Source organism: Schistocerca nitens, chromosome 3, assembly GCF_023898315.1.
Source record: "Schistocerca nitens isolate TAMUIC-IGC-003100 chromosome 3, iqSchNite1.1, whole genome shotgun sequence".
In the NCBI taxonomy this organism is placed as follows: Eukaryota; Metazoa; Arthropoda; class Insecta; order Orthoptera; family Acrididae; genus Schistocerca; species Schistocerca nitens.
In genome coordinates this window covers 698,146,420-698,163,112 of record NC_064616.1, presented here as the reverse complement: position 1 = coordinate 698,163,112, position 16,693 = coordinate 698,146,420, and the positions used below count along the sequence as shown (strand labels likewise).

General features: G+C 42.2%; 1 protein-coding gene across 3 annotated transcripts in view; it reads right to left on the bottom strand.

Moving 5' to 3' along the window:
* The window catches only part of LOC126248668 (GATOR complex protein NPRL2), a 171,391-nt gene that overhangs the window by 141,075 nt on the left and 13,623 nt on the right, over nucleotides 1-16,693 (bottom strand). The window lies entirely within an intron of this gene.

Sequence of the window (16,693 nt, the reverse complement as noted above, 5' to 3'; positions counted from 1 at the left end):
ACTAATGCACGACAATTCAACATTTGAGTGTAGTAAGGAAATGAGAGCATGTTTCACTAACAAATGTTAGGAGTGTTACTGAGAAATGTAATGCTTAATAACAATAAATACAGTACCTTGCAGAGTCCAGAATACACAATCAATAAATGTCAGAAAATGGAAATACGCATTCTAAAGAAAAAGCAACAAAACTGCAAAAGTGATTTTGCGTTTAAAAATGAAACAATATAGGATATGTTTACTCTTTCTATCAGTTAAGCTTGGTAGTGGTGTGATGTCGTCAAAGTGAAGAGAATCCTGAATTCTAATGGCAATTGATCCCATTCCTGAGAAAGAACTATGTACAACTCTGTGGTTGGTGCAACAATGGATGCATTTTTATCTTCTAAATGTCTCCTAATCACACATTATAGGACATAGAATGTTTCCAAAACTGAATTCTCTCTCTCTCTATATCTCTCTCTCTCTCTCTCTCTCTCTCTCTCTCTCTCTCTCTCTCTCACACACACACACACACACACACACACACACACACACGGCTGTATTGTGTCACCTGAAAGAGTTTTGCTGTGCTGTTAAGATTCAATTTTTGTTCTGTCAGGGCCTCTTTTCTATACAATTATGTAAATGTTGAAAATGGCAGTACCTCCATAAAAATAAAGCCAATATTTCAGCTAGGACTTATATTCTTCCTTGAATATTCTACTGTCATGGACAACTCTCAAGTTCCATGAAAATATAGAACTGATAGTGAAGTTCACTAGAGGGCAACATGGGAGAATGTGTGCTAAGGATATGGCAGCAACCCACAAAGAAAGTTAAACTGTGAGTACTCATGAAAAGGATAACTATCTGCCAAAATGGTGTCATTAGTTAGATTACAATATCCTTTTATTTTGAATTCACCATATTAAGATTTAATTTTAATCCGATTAGTGCAGCAGATCTTAACATTCAGAAAATTTGATTTGGCTGTGGACCCCAAGGCAACTAAAATATTCCAAGAGAACAAGACCATCAGATAGAACATTCAAAAAAGTTTAGGACAGAAAAACAACACTTAATTCATAACAACTACTCTAAAAGAAAGCCATTCATTTTCAACTTTGTAATGACAGGACTAGTACATTGTTCTTTGTGGAAAACATTATGTTCTTAGTCTCTCATCAGTATAAAACCGACTGAGACAGCTGTTCAGAGAAAGAGATGTTACAAATTTGGAATTAGTATTGAAATGCAGGTTTTAGTGCCAAATTTCACCAATGACAACCTTACGTCAGCAGTCAAGCACAAGTGTTGCCTGGAAGCTATGTTTCGACAAGTTTCCAACTTCAGACTTTCTGGGAAAGGCAATTCACAGCAACAATATTGCTCAAATGTAAATAAAAAGGAAAGCCACTAGTTGCTTACCTTGAGGAAGGCAAATTCCAAGTACTACCAATACACACACTTAAATATAGAAAAACTATATCTAAGTTTGTACCTTTAAGTGTGTCCATTGGCAATGCCCGGAAATTGGAGGTACATAGTGACCAGCCATTCTGTATCATAGAAATTTTACAATTTACCACAATGAAAATACGACAAAATTTTATTGCTGGAGTGGTAGCTCTCTCTAAAAGGTAACTGTAACTGTAGTGTAGGAGAAACTAATGCCGTGATTTTTCCCGAGGGCATGCAGCTTTACTGTATGGTTAAATAATGATGGCGTCCTCTTGGGTAAAATATTCTGGAGGTAAAATAGTCCCCCATTCGGATCTCTGTGCGGGGACTACTCAGGAGGATGTCGTTATCAGGAGAAAGAAAACTGGCATTCTACGAATCAGAGCATGGAATGTCAGATCCCTTAAATGGGCAGGTAGGTTAGAAAATTTAAAAATGGAAATGGATAGGTTAAAGTTAGATATAGTGGGAATTAGCGAAGTTCAGTGGTAGGAGGAACAAGACTTCGGGTCAGGAGTGTGGGTAAGCTACTACAAACAGCATAGCGAACACATTATTGTGGCCAAGATAGACACGAAGCCCATGCCTACCACAGTAGTACAAGTTTATATGCCAACTAGCTCTGCAGATGACGAAGAGATTGAAGAAATGTATGATGAGACAAAAGAAATTATTCAGATAGTGAAGGGAGACGAAAATTTAACAGTCACGGGGGGCTCGAATTCGATAGTAGGGAAAGGAAGAGAAAGAAATGTAGTAGGTGAACATGGAATGGGGGTAAGAAATGAAACAGGAAGCCGCCTGGTAGAATTTTGCACAGAGCATAACTTAATCATAGCTAACACTTGGTTCAAGAATCATGAAAGAAGGTTGTATACATGGAAGAGGCCTGGAGATACTGGAAGGTTTCAGATAGATTATATAATGGTAAGACAGAGATTTAGGAACCAGGTTTTAAATTGTAAGACATTTCCAGGGGCAGATATGGACTCTGACCACAATCTATTGGTTATGAACTGTAGATTAAAACTGAAGAAAATGCAAAAAGGTGGGAATTTAAGGAGATGGGACCTGGATAAACTGACAGAACCAGAAGTTGTAGAGAGCTTCAGGGAGAGCATTAGGGAACAATTGACAGGAATGGGGGGAAAGAAACACAGTAGAAGAAGAGTGGATAGCTTTGAGGGGTGAAATAGTGAAGGCAGCAGAGGATCAAGTAGGTAAAAAGACGAGAGCTAGTAAAAATCCTTGGGTAGCAGAAGATATATTGAATTTAATTGAAGAAAGGAGAAAATATAAAAACACAGTAAATGAAGCAGGCAAAAAGGAATACAAACGTCTCAAAAATGAGATCAACAGGAAGTGCAAAATGGCTGAGCAGGGATGGCTAGAGGAAAAATGTAAGGATGTAGAGGCATATCTCACTAGGGGGTAAGGTAGAAACTGCCTACAGGAAAATTAAACAGACCATTGGAGAAAAGAGAAGCACTTGCATGAATATCAAGAGCTCAAATGGAAACCCAGTTCTAAGCAAAGAAGAGAAAGCAGAAAGGTGGAAGGAGTATATAGAGGGTTTATACAAGGGCGATGTACTTGAGGACAATATTATGGAAATGGAAGAGGATGTAGATGAAGATGAAATGGGAGATAAGATACTGCGTGAAGAGGTTGACAGAGTACTGAAAGACCTAGGCCGAAACAAGTCCCCGGAAGTAGACAAAAGTCCATTAGAATTACTGACAGCCTTGGGAGAGCCAGCCCAGACAAAACTCTACCAACTGGTGAGCAAGATGTATGACACAGGTGAAATACCCTCAGACTTAAAGAAGAATATAATAATTCCAATTCCGAAGAAAGCAAGTGTTGACAGATGTGAAAATTGCTGAACTATCAGTTTAATAAGTCACGTCTGCAAAAAACTAACGCGAATTCTTTACAGACGAATGGAATAACTGGTAGAAGCCGACTTTGGGGAAGATCACGGGAACACATGGGGCGATACTGACCCTACGACTTATCTTAGAAGCTAGATTAAGGAAAGGCAAACCTACATTTCTAGCATTTGTAGACTTAGCGAAAGCTTCTGACAATGTTGACTGGAATACTCTCTTTCAAATTCTGAAGGTGGCAGGGGTAAAACACAGGGAGCGAAAGGCTATTTACAATTTGTACAGAAACCAGATGGCAGTTATAAGAGTCGAGGGGCATGAAAGGGAAGCAGTGGTTGGGAAGGGAGTGAGACAGGGTTGTAGCCTCTCCCCGATGTTATTCTATCAGTATATTGAGCAAGCAGTAAAGGAAACCAAAGAAAAATTCGGAGTAGGTATTAAAATTCATGGAGAAGAAGTAAAAACTTTGAGGTTCGCCGATGACATTGTAATTCTGTCAGAGACAGCAAAGGACTTGGAAGAGCAGTTGAACGGAATGGACAGTGTCTTGAAGGGAGGATATAAGATGAACATCAACAAAAGCAAAACGTGGATAATGGAATGTAGTCGAAATAAGTCGGGTGATGCTGAAGGAATTAGATTAGGAAATAAGAAATTTAAAGTAGTAGATGAGTTTTGCTATTTGGGGAGCAAAATAACTGATGATCGTCGAAGTAGAGAGACTGGCAATGGTAAGGAAAGCATTTCTGAAGAAGAGAAATATGTTAACATCGAGTATGGATTTAAGTGTCAGGAAGTCATTTCTGAAAGTATTTGTATGGAGTGTGGCCACACACGAAAGTGAAACGTGGACGATAAATAGTTTGGACAAGAAGAGAATAGAAGCTTTCGAAATGTGGTGCTACAGAAGAATGCTGATGAAGATTAGATGGGTAGATCACATAACTAATGAGGAGGTATCGAACAGAATTGGGGAGAAGAGAAACTTGTGCACAACTTGACTAGAAGAAGGGATCTGTTGGTATGATAAGCTCTTGAGTCATGAAGGGATCACCAATTTAGTATTGGACGGCAGCATGGAGAGTAAAAATCATAGAGGGAGACCAACAGATGAATACACTAAGCAGATTCAGAAGGATGCAGTTTGCAGTAGGTACTGGGAGATGAAGAAGCTTGCACAGGATAGAGTAGCATGGAGAGCTGCATCAAACCAGTCTCAGGACTGAAGACCACAACAACAACAACAACAACAACAACTACAACTGTAGTGTGCTATTTAGATTTTGTTATTAAATACAGTTGTCCTCAATCTGACAGTTGGTTTGAACACCACAGTGCTCTACTAGGCATAGTCGTACTTGGGGTTGTATGTTCTTGCCTTCCTCTGGCATTTAAACTGTGCCTTCAGCTTAACATGGACTCAACATAATACTGCAATTTTGCACTGTTTGCATTGTCCGAGGTGAAACTGGTTAAGGACAAAAAACCTAATTTAATTATTATTAATACTTATACATATTATTAAGTAATGGATTTCTTTGTGAAACAGTGAAGTTATAGACACTAATACTTATAAAAGCCTTTCTCTGTTAGAATAACACAACTCAAAAATAAATAAAAAAATTCTCAAACAAGAACAAAAACAATCATAAAATGCACCATTCGCTTTCACAAAAATCTGATGCTCTTTAAAGAAAGTCATCACACTTCATTTGCACGTTGAATTTTTCAGTGGTTTTCTGATCATTTAAAGGTACAGCCAACATACAGATAATGAGAACATAAACAATATATTTGTTAAGTATATGGAGAAGTAGTTCTTTTTCTTCTCCTTACTTTATATTACTGTATAAATACCAAGGTCAAAAGAATCACATCAGCCATAACTTGACAAAATTTGCAGATGAAAAACTAGTAGCAGAACATTCAGTGGCAGAAAGGCATAAACAGGAGAAACAACTTGCTAGAATCCAGTTGCACAACTGAGGCGATATTCCATAGGCACGCAGATTGATTAGAAGACGCTTGTGAGGAACGGTGACGAAAGCCTTCTGGAAATCTAAAAATATGGAATCAATTTGACATCCCCTGTCGATAGCACTTATTACTTCATGAATATAAAGAGCTAGTTGTGTTTCACAAGGATGATATTTTTTGAATCCGTCCTGACTATGTGTCAATAAATCGTTTTCTTCGAGGTACTTCATAATGTTCGAATACAGTATACGTTCCAAAATCCTACTGCAAATCCACGTTAGTGATATAGTCCTGTAATTCAGCAGATTACTCCTACATCCCTTTTTGGGTATTGATGTGACTTGAGAAATTTTCCAGCCTTTAGGTACAGATCTTTCTGTGAGTGAGTGGCTGTATATAATTGCTAAATATGGAGTTACTTTATCAGCACACTCTGAGAGGAACCTGACTGGTATACAATCTGGACTAGAGACCTTGCCTTTATTAAGTGATTTAAGCTGCTTTGTTACACCGAGGATATCTACTTCTATGTTTCTCATCTTGGCAGTTGTTCTTGATTGGAATTCAGGAATATTTACTTCGTCTTCTTTGGTGAAGGAGTTCCAGAAAACCATGTTTAATAACTCTGCTTTAGTGGCACTGTCATCAGTGACTTCACTGTTGTTATCGCGCAGTGAAGGTATTGACTGCATCTTGCCACTGGTGTGCTTTATGTATGACCAGAATCTCTTTGGGTTTTATGCCAGATTTCGAGACAGAATTTCATTGTGGAAATTATTAAAAGCATCTCGCATTGAAGTACGCGCTATATTTCGAACTTCTGTAAAACTTTGCCAATATTGGGGACTTTGCGTTCTTTTAAATTTGGCATGCTTTTTTTGTTGCTTCTGCAACAATGATCTGACCCATTTTGTGTACCATGAGGGACAGTACCATCACTTATTAATTTACGTGGTGTATATATCTCTCAATTGCTGCCGATACTATCTCTTTGAAAACATTCCACAACTTTTCTACACTTACATGATCAGATCAGATGGAGTGAAGACTGTCTCTTAAAAAGGCGTTAAGAGCATTTTTATCAGGTTTTTTAAATAGATATACTTTGCGTTTCTTTTTGATGGTTGTAGGTGTTACGGTATTCAGCCTAGCAGCAACTGCCTTGTGGTCGCTAATCCCTGCATTCATCACAATACTCACTATTTATCCCGGATTATTTGTTGCTGAAAGGTCAAGTATGCTTTCGCAACCATTTACGCTTCGAGTGAACTCATGAACTAATTGTTAAAAATAATTTTCTGAGGAAGCATTCAGTACAATTTTGGATGACATTTTATGCCTGCTGCTGGCTTTAAACGTATAATTTTTCCAGCATATAGAGGGTAGATTGAAGTCACCACCGACTATAATTGTATGAGCGGGGTACTTATTTGAAATGATACTCAAGTTTTCTTTGAACTGTCCAGCAACTATATCTTCTAAGTCAGGCATCAGCTTTGTCCAGTACAGAAAGCCACGAACGGTGCTTGCATGCTGTTGTCAGCCCATCGCCAGCATATCGGCGGAGACACCGGCTCAGCACACTGCCTACTGAGCAGTGAGCATCCAGTGTACACTGTGCTATTTTGCCTCTGCTACAACACCAGAATATTAGGTAAAGATGGAAATGCACCCAAATGACTATATGAGTTAGCTGGATTAATTAAAGACTTCTTGCGTGTGCCTATCCATAGTCACTTTGGACCAGTTACATGGTGGAGTCCAAGCTCTATGAATTAGAAAAGAAGTAATAAAAAAGTTATTTTATCCTCATCAGAGTCTTCATCTGTGTAAACGTAGGCTTCCACGGCCGTTGTCAAATCAATAAAATTCTTCTGGGTTTGGGACCACATTATCAACTACAAAATTCTGACATTTTGGCAACTACTGCAAGACACCTTCCTCAGGGTGTGTTGCTAACTGCTGAATGGGCGCTAGTTTGATTACTTATGTACTATGGAAGAGTGGTGTCATTGTATATGAGGGTGAGAAGAAAGGGTATTGGGTGTTCTTTTATTGGTCTTTGCATTACATGTTGACACTGGCGGAAATAGGTGGTTTCCATTGGAGTTTCCTTTATTGCTTGCCATTGGTGGAAATCAATGAATAGCAAAAGAGTGGCTATTGCAGCATAGCGCTGTTTATGAACTGCCTAGTATCGACTAAGGTGAGTCAGCACTCTGTGTACCCTCCACCGCTGTGACCTACCACGCGCTTGTTGCTTTGCGAGAGCTGTCCTTCCGCAAAGCTGTCACTGCTGGCAGCCAAGATGCTGGAAGTCCGTACCTGTCTTCTCTATTCACGTTGTCAGGTCACTTGACTATTTCTATAGCCTCTCTGATCTTCCTCCGCAAGCTAAACGGCTGTTTCACCAGTACGCAGGCCTCTTGAAATTCGATCTTCACCCTGCACTGTTCCTGGTGTCCTACCACTGCTGATTTGTTGTATTGTTTGAGAAGGATATATCTCTCGTGTTCAGATAGCCTTGTGCTTATTGGACGCCCAGTCTCACCTATATACATCAGATCACATTCGAATCAGATTTCATAAACTCCGGCGGCATTAAACTTGTCAATTGTATCTTTAGTTGAGCCCAGAACGTCTTTTATTTTGTTGTTGCTATGAAAAATTGGCTTTATTCCTGCCCGACATAGAATTTTGTCCAGTTGACAATGCAGTCCCAAACCCAGAAGTATTTTATTGATAGGGTCTTCATCTGTTACTGGTCTTCTATCCCATCTTTGACAGAGAACCAAACACCTACATCCAGTGAAATCCTTTGCCTCACAACAATGTCAAAGTTAAAACAAGTTGGAAAATTCAGAAGAATTTTCAGACAAACAGCACTTACTATGATGAAGGGAAACTTTTTAAACATAATTAAATGCAAAATAATACACAGAAACAGAGGACTGTTGTCGTACCATTACAGTATAATGCCAGCAATAAATAGTCTGAGGAATATGTCACCTTTATGAGTGATAAAATAAAATTATAGTGTCAACATACATCTTCCAGTGGCATAAGTAAATGCCAGAAAGTAATCAGAAAGCCATGTTATTAACGGTGGCTTTATATGAGCAGTACAGTTGTGTTGGACACACATACAGTACACATGATGGCCTCCAAGGGAGGTGTGTTATAGCGTGTGAAAAGCTGCTCTTTAAATTCTGAAAACTGTTTTCACAGAAAGTACTATGTGCAAGCAACTGCACTGTTTAGCTGTATAACAAACTTGTAGAACAGTGTGAAGTACACATGTCAGGCACTTAAGTGTGACTTGCCGAATAGTTGTGTAGATGCAGATCAGGGGGTTTGAATATGAACAAAAGTAGTTCATGATATGTCCACTTAGAGGCTCACATTTGCTAAAACTTTCTTAGTGCCCTTTATACAGGTTAGTTGACTATCACAGGAACAAAAGGGGTGAGTAGGGGGCAATGGAACAAGCACATAATCCTAACAAACATAGTCCAGAAACCAATGGTTACCTTGTTACGACTTATTACAACTGAGAGCACGAACAACTAATAACAGAACCACTGAGAGATATGCATTTGATGGTTCAAATGGCTCTGAGAACTATGGGACTCAACTTCTGAGGTCATTAGTCCCCTAGAACTTAGAACTAGTTAAACCTAACTAACCTAAGGACATCACAAACATCCATGCCCGAGGCAGGATTCGAACCTGCGACCGTAGCGGTCTTGCGGTTCCAGACTGCAGCGCCTCTAACCGCATGGCCACTTCGGCCGGCGATATGCATTTGAGGACACAAACATTGGTTGGTTGGTTGGTTTAAAAGAGGGGGAGGGGACCAAACTGCGAGGTCATCGGTCCCTTGTTCCCAGTAAAAAAATTACACATGGGAAAGAAGAAAATAAATGATACGTACAGCACAATAACAGGAGAAAGGAAGAATCAGAAGAATGACAGAAGGACAACCAACACTACTATGGACAAAACAGTAAAAGAAAACCACAGAGAGAAGCAACAGGTAGAAGGGGTAAAAACAAGAGAGCAGATGACCGTGGCTGGCCAACCACGAGAATAAAACGGAAAAGCTAGCCACTCTGTGACACATTAAAACATCCACTTTAAAAGCATTAGAGTGGAGAACACAAAAGGGACAAAGGACATGTACTAAAACTTATATAGAATGATAAAACCCACTGCCACGTATAAAACGTAAAACTAAATTAGCCGATGAGGCGATGTCAGCTAACATTAATGGCAACGGGTCTGGTAAATGAGGAGTCCGTCACAGGGCAGCCAAAGAAGGACAGCTCACCAAGATATGGGCCACTGTCAACTGGGCGCTGCACTGACACTAAGGTGGGTCATCACAGCACAGGAGGTAGCTGTGTGTCACCCAAGCATGGCCAATGTGGAGCTGGCAGAGAACCACAGAATCTCTGCAAGAGGCCCGCATGAGAACTGACACAGATTTGTAGTCTCCTTAATGGCACGCAGTTTGTTGTGCATGCAGAGGTTATGCCATTTCATCTCTCAAAGCCGCACAACCTTGCGGCGTAGTACTGCATGCACACCAGTTGCAGAGAAGCTGATTTCCATAAGTGGTTTCCGCGTGATGTGACCTGTGGTCCAGACAAACACCACTGAACGACCGGACCATTCCAGGGCATACATGGACTCCTGGATGGTCACTACCAAAGGATGATGGGGGTAGAAGTGGTTGATAGCTTGTAGGCTGCTCAAGGAGTCAGTACACAGAAGAAATGACTCCCCAGAGCATGAATGGATGTGCTCAAGAGCACGAGATATAGCCACCAGCTAAGCAGTGAAAACACTGCAGCCATCGGGCAAGGAATGATGTTTAATATGTCCTCCATGGACATATGCAAAGCCGATGTGACCATCAGCCATTGAGCCGTCAGTGTAAACCACTTGGTGGACTCGATACATGTCAATAATCGAGAGGAAGTGATAGCGGAGAGCCGCGGGGTTAACTGAGTCCTTAGAGCCATGTGAAAGGTCCAGGTGAAGCTACGGCCTAGGTGTACATCATGGAAGTGTATGGGAATGGACCTCAAGTATTGGTGGTAAAGGCAAGGACTCCAGTTCGGAAAGAAGGGATCGGACACGAACTGCACCACTGACCTAGGCCACTGATGTGGGACATGAACTGCCATGGGTGGGAAAAGGAGACAGTGATTTGGATGGGCAGGAGAACTACAAATGTGTGCAACGTAACTAGCCAGCAATTGTGCACGCGTAGCCTGCAATGGAGGAACTCCGGCCTCCACAAGGACGCTGGTTACCAGACTCACCGTAAAAGCTCCTGTCGCTAGGTGAATGCCACAGTGGTGCACTGGGTCGAGTAAACGCAACGCTGAGGGCACCACCGAACTATAAACCAGACTCCCACGGCCAAGGCAGGATTGAACAAGGGCTCTGTAGAGCTGCAGCAGCGCACAGCGATCTGCACTCCAGTTGGTGTTGCTCAGGCAACAGAGGACATTAAGGTGCTGCCAACACTTCAACTTAAGCTGACGAAGGTGAGGAAGCCAAGTCATTCGGGCGTCAAAACCAGTCCTAAGAATCGATATGTCTCCACTACAGTGAGTGGATCGTCATTAAGGTAAAGTTCTGGTTCTGGATGAACAGAACTGCATAACATATGACTTAGCGGCCGAAAACTGGAAACCGTGGGCTAGAGCCCAGGACTGCGCCTAGTGGATGGCTCCCTGTAGGCGCCACTCAGCAACACCAGTACCGGTGGAGCAGTACAAAATGCAAAAGTCGTCTGCATACAGACATTCAGACGGCCCTACAGCTGCTGCTAGACCATTAATGGTCACTAAAAATAGAGGTACACTCAATACAGAGCCCTGCGTGACCGCATTCTACTGGATATAGGGGAGGGGGGGGGGGGGAGCTATGGGAGGAACCAACTTGGACATGGAAAGTATGAAGTGACAGAAAATTTTGGATAAAAATCGGGAGTGGGACTCAGAGACCCCACTCGTATAACGTGGCAAGGATATGATGTCGCCAGGTCGTGTCACACTCACTTTGTAAATCAAAAAAGACGGCACGTAGGAGTTGGTATCTGGAAAAGGCTGTTCGGATAGCAGACTTGAGGGACACAATATTATCAGTGGTAGAGCGACCCTTGCAGAAGCCATCCTGACATGGAGCCAGTAGGCCACGTGACTCCAAGACCCATCTCAACTGCTGACACACCATACGTTCAAGCAGCTTATGAAGAACATTGGTGAGGCTGATGGGCTGACAGCTATCCACATCAAGCAGGTTTTTACTGGGTTTGAACACTGGAATGATGATTCTCTCCCACCAATGTGAAGGAAAGATGCCATCACACCAGATCCAGTTGAAGATGATGAGGACATGTCGTTTGTAGTCAGATGAGAGTTGTTTAATCATCTGACTGTGGATCTGATCTGGCCCAGGAGCTGTGTCAGGGCAATGTGCAAGGGCACAGAGGAGGTCCCACTCTGTAAATGGGGTATTATAGGATTCACTGTAGCATGTAGTGAACGAAAGAACTTTCCCTTCCAGCCGCTGTTTGAGAGTGCAAAAGGTTGGAGGGGGGGGGGGGGGGGGAGATAATTCTCCGATGCAGAGGCTCAAGCATAATGCTCAGCAAAGTGCTCAGCAATCGCATTTGTGTCGGTAGATAACACGCCATTTATGTTAACATCGGGAACACTTACTGGTGTCTGGTACCTGAAAACACATTTGATCTTTGCCCAGACTTGGGAAGGTGATGTATCGCACCCAATGGTCGACACGTACCTCTCCCAACACCCCTGTTTCCGTCATTTTATAAGCTGGCGAATGCGAGCATTGAGTCGCTTAAAGGCTATTAGGTGCTCTAGAGAAGCGTGCCGCTTATGTTACTGTATAGCTCGCTGACGCTCCTTAATTGCTTCAGCGATTTCCGGTGGCCACCAAGGGACTGCCTTTTGCTGGGGGCACTCTAAGAGTGAGGGATTGTGTTTTCAGCCACAGGAACGACTGTTGTAGTCACATGCTCAACCATCACATCGATGTTCCCATGTGGGGGAGATTCAATGATGACAGCTGAGGTGAAAGTTTCCCAGTCCACCTTGTTTAAAGTCCATCTGGGCAGGCGTCCATGGGCATGACACCACGGCAGTGACAGGAAGATGGGGAAGTGGACACTACCACACAGGCCGTCATGTGCTCTCCAGTGGATATATGGGAGAAGCCCTGGGCTGCATATTGATAAATCAATGGCCAAGTAACTACCATGAGCCACAGTATTTAAGAGACAGAGGTAGAACTGAGACAGTAAAGTTTCAACATCTCTGCCTTGGCCAGTAAGCACAGTGCCACCCCACAAGGGGTTATGGGCGTTAAAATCTCCTGAAAGTAGGAAAGGTTTAGGGAGTTGATCAATCAGTGCAGCTAAAACATTCAGGGGTACTGCACTATCCAGAGAAAGATATACACTGCAGACAGTTATTTCCTGTGTCATTCTTATTCTGACAGCCACAGCTTCACGAGGGGTTTGAATGGGCATAGGTTCACTACAGACTGAGTTTAGGACATAAACACAAACTCCACCTGACACTTGATTACAGTCGCTACAGTTCCTGTAGTATCCCTTATAGCCATGGAGGGCAGGGGTTCGCATTGCTGTGAACCAGGTTTCCTGGAGGGCAATGCCGTAAGCAGGTGTAAAGCTTAACAGTTGCCATAGCTCAGCCGGGCGGTGGAAAAAACCACCGCAATTCCACTGGGGGATGACTTCATCGTGAGGCTGGGAAGACATGGAACATTCAATGAAGCAGTTGAAACGTCAGGGTCACCTGCTGCCACCATCTTTTTGCCTTAACAGTCTATATCCATTGTGTCTGAGGGTCTGGTGAGATCTAGGTCCTCAGTGGACGCCAGAATCTCCACCTCATTTGCAGAGCTTCTAGGTAGCGGTGGTGAGGATGCCACCACAATTCCCTTGGTCTTGGGGACCTTCTTTTGGGATTTCTCTCGCTGTTCCTTGGATTTCCCTGGCTGGAAGGACTTAACTGATTCAGTCTCTGGGACAGAGGATAAGAGCAACGCCCTTCAACCAGCTGCTTTTGGCTCTTCAGCCACTGGTGGGTGTCATCTTTCCAACTAGTAGAAACCTGGGAAGGGAGTGACCCAAGGGACCCCTTCCTAGTGGGAGGAGCCGAAGCAGACTTACGCTTCTCCAGCTCAGAAGTGGGGACTGATATCCCCGATGGTTGAAGGATGTTGCTACCAAAGTACATGGTGCGGGAGCAACAGGGAGGGAAGTGCCCCTCACCGTTAAGGAGGCAGGTGTAGTCTTCTGGTTCTGAGAGACGACAGGAATGAAAGAAACTGATGGGGTGACAACTGTTCTCATAGCGGTAGCGTAAGAGGTGGTCATAGCCACAGGATAAAGGCACTCAAATTTCCTCTTAGTCTCAGTGTAGGTCAGTTGTTTCAGCATCTCATGTTCCATGATTTTCCTCTCATTCTGTAAAATCCTCCAGTCTGGTGAACAAGGTGAATGATGCTCTCCGCAGTTGACACAAATGGGGGGTGGGGCACATGGAATATTGTGATGTGATGGACATCCACAATCTCGACATGTGACGCTGGAAGTACAGCGGGAAGGGATATTTAAGCTCTTATGGGTCATGATGGTAACAGAAGCATCCCCCAACTTGTCACAAGCGAGTAATGCCTGTGACTGGGCAGAGGATGCTGTTTTTATCAAGACTGACCCAGAGCGCATTTTGGACAATCCCTCCACCTCCCCAAACTTGTCCTCCAAATGCTCCACAAAAAACTGAGGCTTAATGGACATGAAAGATTCCCCATGAACTCTCCTGCATACGAGGCACCAGGGTGAATAAGCTTCACTGCCATCTTTAGCCTGGCATTCCTCCCATGGTGTGGCCAGGCAGGGGTACGATTTGGGGTCATATTTCTTAGCACTGAAGTTAGACTTTGTCTGCTTAGAGACTGTTGGCGGTGGACCACCAGCAAGAGATGCCATAATATGCTTCATGGTGTGTCATCCGCTCTGAAACCACCCACTCCGACCAGGGGCCCTCCCCACGGGTGCCACCCAGTCTCAGTACGGGCCACATGGCAGGATGGCCATTGCCGGGAGTCCCAATGCCCCAGGCAAATGGGCATCTAATACATGGCATATGTGGGGAGTTAACGACGCAGGCGACCCCTGTGGGTACAAGGTAGCCCCACCACAATGGACTGGCTACCGTGCTGGAAATGAGGTGCTAAGAATTCCATGGTCATCATCAGCGCAGAAAGTGACACTGCATAGTGCATGGTGGAAAATGCACCCAGGAAGGTGTCCTCGCCCAAGAGATAGAGAAAGAGCAACTCTGCAATGCAACGACGAGAAAGTGGGCTACAGATCTCAAGATGGACACGATGCACCATGTAAGGCGCCCTTCTCCAATTGGCTCGCTCTTTGGAGAAATTTAGAAATATGGAGATCAAATCCAACAGGGGACCATCACATAAAGGCCAAAACGTGTGAGGCTCCTTTTAGTTCTCTCTTATGACATACAGGAATACCTCAGGACTATTCTATCCCCAGACCCGCAGAGGGCACAAACATTGCAACAGGGGTTCCACGTGGGCACCATTCATGTGAAACCAGCCTTCACCATGTCTTCTCGTTGATCTCTCTCTCTCTCTCTCATTATAATAATAATAAAAAAAAAATAAAAATAAAAAAAGCTCCCAGGCAGGTTCTGAATGTATTGGCTGTTCCTGGATTTCATCAACACTATCCCCAAACAAAATATCCTACAGGTTCAGTTCAGGAAACATTGGGAGGCCATGGCACTGGTGAGCCACAACCAGTACACTTGTTGTCGAAGATTTGTGCTACATATTTCTAAACAGTCATATCAAAGTGTGCCAGCACATTATCATGAATTTCTCATGCACTCGTCCTTTCACCATAAGATACATCATCCTTCGACATTAACAATGTTGTAAAACTGGCATGACTGCTCTTATACATACATAATACATATTGGCTTCCCCATGCTTATCAGGATTATCTCCTTGTTTATTGTCCTCTGGGCATCCCTTTCAGTTGTACCTATAAGGTTAATAGTCAAGCACCCTGTGTATCATCTGATACTAATGACGTTGAGTTAATTTGATGTAAATTGTATATGAACTGCATTTGTAATTTTCATTGCTAATGGGTTAAAAACACAAGTATCACATGGAATTACAAACAACAAATTACTGAGTTAAAATAAATAGCATTAAGTAGTCATTGTTGACATCAGGAAATGTTTGTAATCAACAGACATACTCCCACTGATAAAAGTCATTGGGGTGAAAGCAGAGAGAAAAATTAAACCTGGTATCAGTAAATGGAAGTGCAGTCATTATCACTCTCTGCTCTCTTGCTATCAAAGCCTCATACTCAAATACAGTAAAAACAATGCTGCTATTAATGACAACATCACTCATACCTGTGGGTCAATCCAAATGAAGTGGTCCAATAAAAATTAAGTTGGTTGTTGACCATTTTTAAATATTTTAATTTTTTAAATATGTGATTACCCTATATTTGAGAAATTCAAAACAGTTTTTAAAAAAATTTTACCTTTCACCTTTACTGAATGGTGGACATTCTCATTTGTAAGCGCACGACGATGTTTCAGTTTAGAGACATTAGCAAAAATATGAATATCTCTGCACCGGGTTAAGTTACAACATTGCAACTGACATGATTGTTGCTATAAAAGTGTACTCTACAACATTGTCTATTACACAAAATACCCTAACTTCGAAAATAACCAGTCAAAATTACCTCCAAAGTTTGGTACGCAAATTTTCAAAAATCAACTTTTTAGGCCCAAAAATAACAAACAAAAAGTGATTTATCATTTTTTGTTAAGTTTGGGGTTAGTTATCTCACGTGGGACTGAATATAAAAATATGATTTTTGCTCAGTTTGTACACCTACATGATAGCAATGTACTGCAAAAATTTCAACGTTGATATCTGACTGTGAACAAAGATATGAAGTTTTGAAAATGAGGAGATAATTCACATTACTCTACAACTGATCTTATGGCTGTTGCCTATTCATGTGTGATATTGGCAGGAGATAATCAATTATTATTGAAGTAAGGTATTGAGCTATATACAAAAAGTGGAAACATTACTGAAATTAACATTTATATTATTTTGACATACTTAAAACAAATATTTTCAATTAACATCCTTCGAGATGCGACTGTTCCTAAACCTGGTGGTGAATGTTAAGAACACTTATTTCTTCAGACAGTTTCTGTGATATAGAATAAGACCTCCCAGTTGCTGTA